Source organism: Gadus chalcogrammus, chromosome 7, assembly GCF_026213295.1.
Source record: "Gadus chalcogrammus isolate NIFS_2021 chromosome 7, NIFS_Gcha_1.0, whole genome shotgun sequence".
NCBI lineage: Eukaryota > Metazoa > Chordata > Actinopteri > Gadiformes > Gadidae > Gadus > Gadus chalcogrammus.
The window spans coordinates 9138945-9145751 of record NC_079418.1 but is presented as its reverse complement, the minus strand read 5'-3'; the positions used below and the strand labels follow the sequence as shown (position 1 = coordinate 9145751).

Here is a 6807-nt window from a genome sequence, read left to right as displayed (position 1 = left end):
ACTACTTTGCTTGAGTTTATCATGATTATTATTTTAACGCATGGCATAGCCTACTACAGTGTTTATTCATGCAGCCTCTATGGGAAAAATGTTGCAGTTCCGATCTGCCGTGGTACGTCAAAATAGCAACACCAACTGCGCTATCCGCTAGTGCACTTAGACCAGGTATTTGTCGCCAGATGGGCAACTGCTTTATCGATCTGTAAGATCACATCATTTGCGCTGGAACACTCCTTTGCTTTTCGCCGACATGCCTCTCAGGGTTCAAGTTTAGTGGCGCAGGTTTGCTGTGGGGGAAAATCGGCTTCGTGCCGGGTGCAAACTAGCAAAGATACATGCATCTGTGTAGAAAGTAAATTGCGCTGGATGCAAGATAGGGCCCTAGATCTCATACATACTATCATTATCTATGTCTAGATCTCGTACACACTATCATTATCTATGTCTAGATGTCATCCATATCATTATTAGGAAAGAATATGTTTTCCCTTTTGAACTCCTGCTGTGAGGTTCTGGGGGTGTGTGTGTGTGGGGGGGGGGCGTGTTACCCCACAGTTCTGTTGATGCTGTATGCAGGAAGGTGAAACAAATCCCCCAAAGGTTTCAAGAGCTCTTTTACTTTTACTTAATATCAGGGCTCTCTGCATACAAATGTGTCCACAGACATGGTGACTAATGTATGATAGTAAGTATTATTGGCCCTTAACACTAATATTCAGAAACAACACTTCCTCAAAAGGCTATTGGCTTAAGCAGCACCAGTAGAGGCATATACTTTTCCCAAACGTGCAAAAACATAATTATATATTTATGTGGCATTCAGTCCAATGCTTAAAATATATCTGTGGCATTCAGTAGGCCAATGCTGTGGTAAAGTGTGTAAAGTATGACCAAGTATTTCTTTCTGTTCAATAGATAGAACTTTATCAATCGTTTGTAGGAGAAATTAGTTAACTTTTATCCCAATAAAACAATAATGGTAAAAAAATAAATACAAACATGACGGTAACTAAGTAAGTCAAACCGTCCAATCTGAAGGCTCTACTTAACCACTCCCCCTACTCACTTCCACCAATGCAAAGGGAACAGAACTGAGTAGGGGAGGGCGTAGCCTAACTAGTTTGTGAACGACCCAGAGAAACACAACGCAAATTCAATGTGAACATGTATGAGGCTTTAATAAATCCCGGACAATGTTGAAATTCCGGCACACACTTTTTGAGACAAGTGTCTCAAAACAGGGCATGTCCTGGCAAAAGAGGACGTCTGGTTACCCTACGTACAGGAAACCCATTTGATTCCTATTCTACTGTTAAATAGCGGCCCAAATTGGGGGGAGCTATCCTGGTAATTTCTCTGCGTGAGAAATACGAAGTGTGGCGTGTGAGCGTGTGCATGGGTTGAATTGCGTGTGTCTCACGCCGAATGCGTGAAACTTGAGAGCCCTGTAATATGTACAGGGGCCTCATGAATTGATAAGAAAAGCAAACAGCAAAACAATAATAAGTTGACTAGATACACTTATAAAGAAGAAGGATTCAGAGAACTGAAGTCTACCCAGCCCAAGAGACAATCAGCCATTGTTAACTCTCCATGGGGAGATTAAATAAGAGCTGGGATATACCATTATTAAACACAAAGTGGGGATCCATATTGAGCCCACTGCGCAATGTGAAGTCGCAGTGACGTCTTTTCTGTGTCATTATTGGATGTCAAATTTCGGTCCACTGAAGGGGTTGTTTTGTAACGCCAGGCGACATCTTTTTTTCGTCTTCTACCAAACATCTAATGTTGATGTCCGTGGGACCTCCGTGTATGAGGGGCCGTTTAGGACATAACTAATTGAGACACTCTCACACACATACCTATGAAACACTCTTAAGGTGCGGCCACACCAGACGCGTATCTCGCGTACTTCGCGTCTCAAATCGCCATTTTCTCCATAGGGAACCATTGGTTTAATACGCGTATTACGCGTATTACGCGTATTAAGCGTATAAGCAACATTGTACGCGCGTATAGCGCGTATGTGGCGCGTATATTTACGCGCAATACGCGCTATACGCGCGTATATCGCGTATATCGCGTACATTTCAAGAGTTCAAAAAATGGAACTTTTTACGCGAAGTACGCGAGATACGCGTCTGACGATTGCCGCCTTGCCCAATCAGCGTTGAGCTTGACCCGACGTCACTGGCAGAGAGTAGTGAGCTTGGACAGAAGCATACGGCCGACATTTTTCTTTATTCTGTGTGGAAATAGTAACATAGTTACGCCATTAAATGCTTTTATGGAAACATTTCTAGCGAGAAATGTGCATTTTACTTTCATAATGTTCGCTCGGTGAATGTGAAGGATGTTTGGTTTGATAGTTATGACGAAGAGGGAACGCTCCGTTCACTTGCATGGACAGAGTCTCTGGTTACTAAGCAACCTCAACGTCTTGGCGGACTATATATCTGCTGATCAACACTACGAATGCTGGAAACACACCAGACACACCATGTGAAGTTATTTAACCCGATTATTGTTATTTATATCCGAGATTATTTAATCTAACCCGATCTAAACTCTATCACCCAAACACGGCGGCGTTTGGGTTTCCTACCTCGGACTCCAGCGCAGCTTATCCTGGGGCAACACACACACACACACACACACACACACACCCAAGTGTTGGAGCCTTTACCGTGGGGAGCCTCATCCTGGGGCAAGACACACACACACACACAGCCACGGCCGACAACTTTCTTTATTCTGGGTGGAAATAGTAACATAACATAACATTTGGTTTGATAGTTATGACGAAGAGGGAACGCTCCGTTCACTTGCATGGACATTGGACTCATCTAGGCGAGTGACGTATGCGCGTATGGCGCGTATTGCGCGTATGTGACCATTTTTGACACAAAATGGTCAAGCAACATTTTACGCGCGTATCTCGCGTAAAAAGTACGCGAGATACGCGTCTGGTGTGGCCGCACCTTTACACTCACTGCTGAAACGCTCACACACTCACTACTGAAACACTCACACATACATACATACTCGTCTGAAACACTTACACATACATATGAGAAACACAAACGCATACATACATACCTCTGTGGCATATACACATACATATGAAATGCTTACATTCATACAAGTGAAACATTTATACGTATCTATCTGAAACACTCATGCAAGCACATATTTGTATATATGTTTCAAATGTATGAATACGTTTTTCAGTTATATGTATGTATGCTCTTACATGAGGATGTGCAAGTGTTTCACATGTAGTATTCATACCAGTAATTTCAGTAGTGACGGTGAGAGCGTTTCAATAGTGAATGTAAGAGTGTTTCATAGGTATGTGTGCATGAAATTCCAAGGTCAAGGTCGGCATTTAAACCGGAAGGCGGGAACAAAGAGTGCATTTTTGAACAGCCAGAGCGTGCCAATCTGAGCCAAAAAAACTGAAATGTCAGTCACGCTCTTCACCGTTGGCTTAGATTGGCTGAAATGTCACGCTCTTCACCGTTGGCTTAGAAACCGGCACTCTTTGTTCCCGCCTTCCGCTGTGTTTGCCAGGGTCTCACGGTGACATAGAGCCCTCCCACATGTCTGTAAGACCAATACTTCCTTGTTTACAAGCCTTACAAGCCAATGAGGCGATCACTATCAATACTTGGTCTTACACACACTATTATACTCTCTCACATACACTATTATACTCTCTCACATACACTATTATACTCTCTCACATACACTACTACTCTCTCTCACATACACTACTATACTCTCTTACATACACTACTATACTCTCTTACATACACTACTATACTCTCTTACATACACTACTATTCTCTCTCACATACACTACTATACTCTCTCACATACACGACTATACACTCTCATACTTACATGTAAAAGGAGTTTAATAGTTTGAATGAAACGGAAGTGAGTTTGAATGAAACGGAAGTGAGTTTGAATGAAACGGAAGTGAGTTTGAAATGTTCATAAGAGTCCGCAGAAATCGAATATCAATATTATTTTAATGTAATTACATTGTGTATATATATGCACAAGCCATCTTATACAAAGCAGCCGAAAAATAGAAAACCGAAATGCTACTATGTTTTTTTTTAGAAAACTGCGATTCAGGGTTTGAATTCTGCTATTGTCGTCTGATTCATTGAATCCGCTGTGTTTGCCAGGGTCACAGGGTCTTCCGACTCTGGGGAAGAGCCTGCTAGTTTACGCACACCCCTTGTGCATTTGTTTTCTCAACCACACGTGAGACGTTGTTTGACATGCTGGATATCGTCAGAAAGGTATTTTCATTGGCTATTAGGATATCTAAGGCCCGTCCCCGACCCTTGCTGTCTGCTGGTGTAGCTGTCAATCAAAGTATACACGAACCGTTTTGATAGTGATCGCCTCATTGGCTTGTAAGGCTTGTAAACAAGGAAGTATTGGTCTTACAGACATGTGGGAGGGCTCTATGTCACCGTGAGACCCTGGCAAACACAGCGGATTCAATGAATCAGACGACAATAGCAGAATTCAAACCCTGAATCGCAGTTTTCTAAAAAAAAACATGGTAGCATTTTGGTTTTCTATTTTTCGGCTGCTTTGTATAAGATGGCTTGTGCATATACACAATGTAATTACACAAAAATAATATTGATATTCGATTTCTGCGGACTCTTATGAACATTTCAAACTCACTTCCGTTTCATTCAAACTCACTTCCGTTTCATTCAAACTCACTTCCGTTTCATTCAAACTCTCTTACACATACTACTATACTCTCTTACATACACTACTATACGCTCTTACATACACTACTATTCTCTCTCACATACACTACTATACTCTCTCACATACATGACTATACACTCTCATACTTACATGTAAAAGGAGTTTAATAGTGTGTGTGTATGAGTATAGTGGTGTATATGCGAGATTATAATAGTGTGTGCAAGACCAAGTATGAGTTCTGTCCCAGACGGCCCCTCATATCAATTAGTTATGTCCTAAACGGCCCCTCATATCCGTGTAAGGGCTATTTATAGTCCAAATTTGGTCGTTTGTGGACGTCTTTTCAACATCAAATTTAGACTAATTTTAGACGTCTTTTTTATGCTACTACGATAATTTATTTATTTTATTTATATGTTTATGGTTGTTGCCGTTGGAAAACGAAAAACGGCGATTCATTTAACATCTCTACTGGCGCGTTTCCACTGCAGGGTGCGGAACGGATCGGATCGCAAAGGTGCGGGTCGGGTCGCGTTTCCACCGCCAAAAGTGGGCGTGACCCGGACTTTGCCGTACCTGTTCCGGCCCCATTCTCGGGACTCCTCCGTTGCGGTACCCAAAACGAGACCAGACGCCTGAAAGGGTCCCGTGAAATTCTAGCTACACCCCCCCTCCGTTGATTGGTCGACAGAATCGTCACTTCCGGGTGACGCAGGGATAAAAACAAACAAACAGTAGCCTCGAGGTATTATTCTTTACAATTAACATGTCGCGTAAAAAGCTTGCTTGGGCGAACAAGGAGGTGGAGACGTTCGTCTGCATTCTTGGGGAGGAAGACGTTGTTTACGATGTTTACGTAGCTGCCGCGGCGATCGACATCCGGCCTACCACCAAGGGTACTGTCAGCAGTGGAAACGCGACCTCGGAACTGAGCTGGGCTATACCGCCCCCTCCCTACCGCACCTTTGCGATCCGATCCGTTCCGCACCCTGCAGTGGAAACGCGGCATACCACAGAGTGGAGTCACTGGTATCAAGAGTGCAAAGATCAGGGTACTAAACCGTTATGGATGCTCATAAAACCAAAAAGAAGTCATTAATGATACCAATAAGCCTCCACAACACACTCCACTCATACAGTCCAAGAGATGATCAACTCGTCCTTTCAGCACAAAACAGGGAATGTTTGAATCCAAACCGTTTTCAATGTGAGTTCGGTTCCGTTCCGGACCAGAGGTTCCATATCAAAACGCCCTCAACACAGTGAAACTAGTTATTTATGTTCTGACCCATATTCCTTCATTCAGACAGGTTGTCTCTCTGAGATCAATATCTCTTTTACAGCAGGAACCTGGAAGCAATTAACCTGAACTGTTAACCGATTAATTGATATATTAATAGGCCTACAGCGAGAATATATGACCAATAATCTTAAGAAAACATGACATTTAGCAAACTGTACCTTAGCTTCTCTGTGGTGAAAACGTGTGCTGCCCCGTGTAGTTTGAAAATAGAAAAGCACAAAAGGATGGAAAGTAAGATCCATTTAAGGAAGAGATGCAGGTGTTCGCCAAAACACAATTGAAGTATTTAGAACAGAGACAGAACGTGAACACGGTTCTAAAGGTTCTGAGTAAAGACTGAGCTGCTGGGCTCCTCAGTGAAGACAGATGGAATGAGGAAGGAGGCTTTGAACAACAGCTACTACACCTAAAACCTTTATGATGGTCAGGGCTGGGTTTCACCACAACACACCCATAACTGTATCAAGTGACAAGATAAGACACAGCAAAGGTTTGAGGAGAAAAAAAATAAAATAAGTGATCGTATCCACGCTGTCAGAAACCAGACCTGGACCTGAGTAAGAGCAGTCATTAATCAATCATTAACTAACTAAAAAGGATTATTTGTTTACCTGTAGGCCTACTGCTTACACACACACACACACGGACACACACACATACACGAGTGCACACACACACACACACACACACACACACACACACACACACACACACACACACACACACACACACACACACACACACACACACACACA

At 42.8% G+C, this 6807-nt stretch overlaps 1 protein-coding gene across 1 annotated transcript in view; it reads right to left on the bottom strand.

Annotated features, from left to right (window-relative positions):
• LOC130385954 (protein NLRC3-like) overlaps positions 1 to 6604 on the bottom strand; it is a 22275-nt gene extending 15671 nt beyond the window's left edge. The window contains exon 1 of the mRNA XM_056594739.1: positions 6211 to 6604. The gene's annotated coding sequence lies outside the window, so the exon portion shown is untranslated. The remainder of the gene's footprint in view (positions 1 to 6210) is intronic.
• Positions 6605 to 6807: the final 203 nt, after the last annotated feature.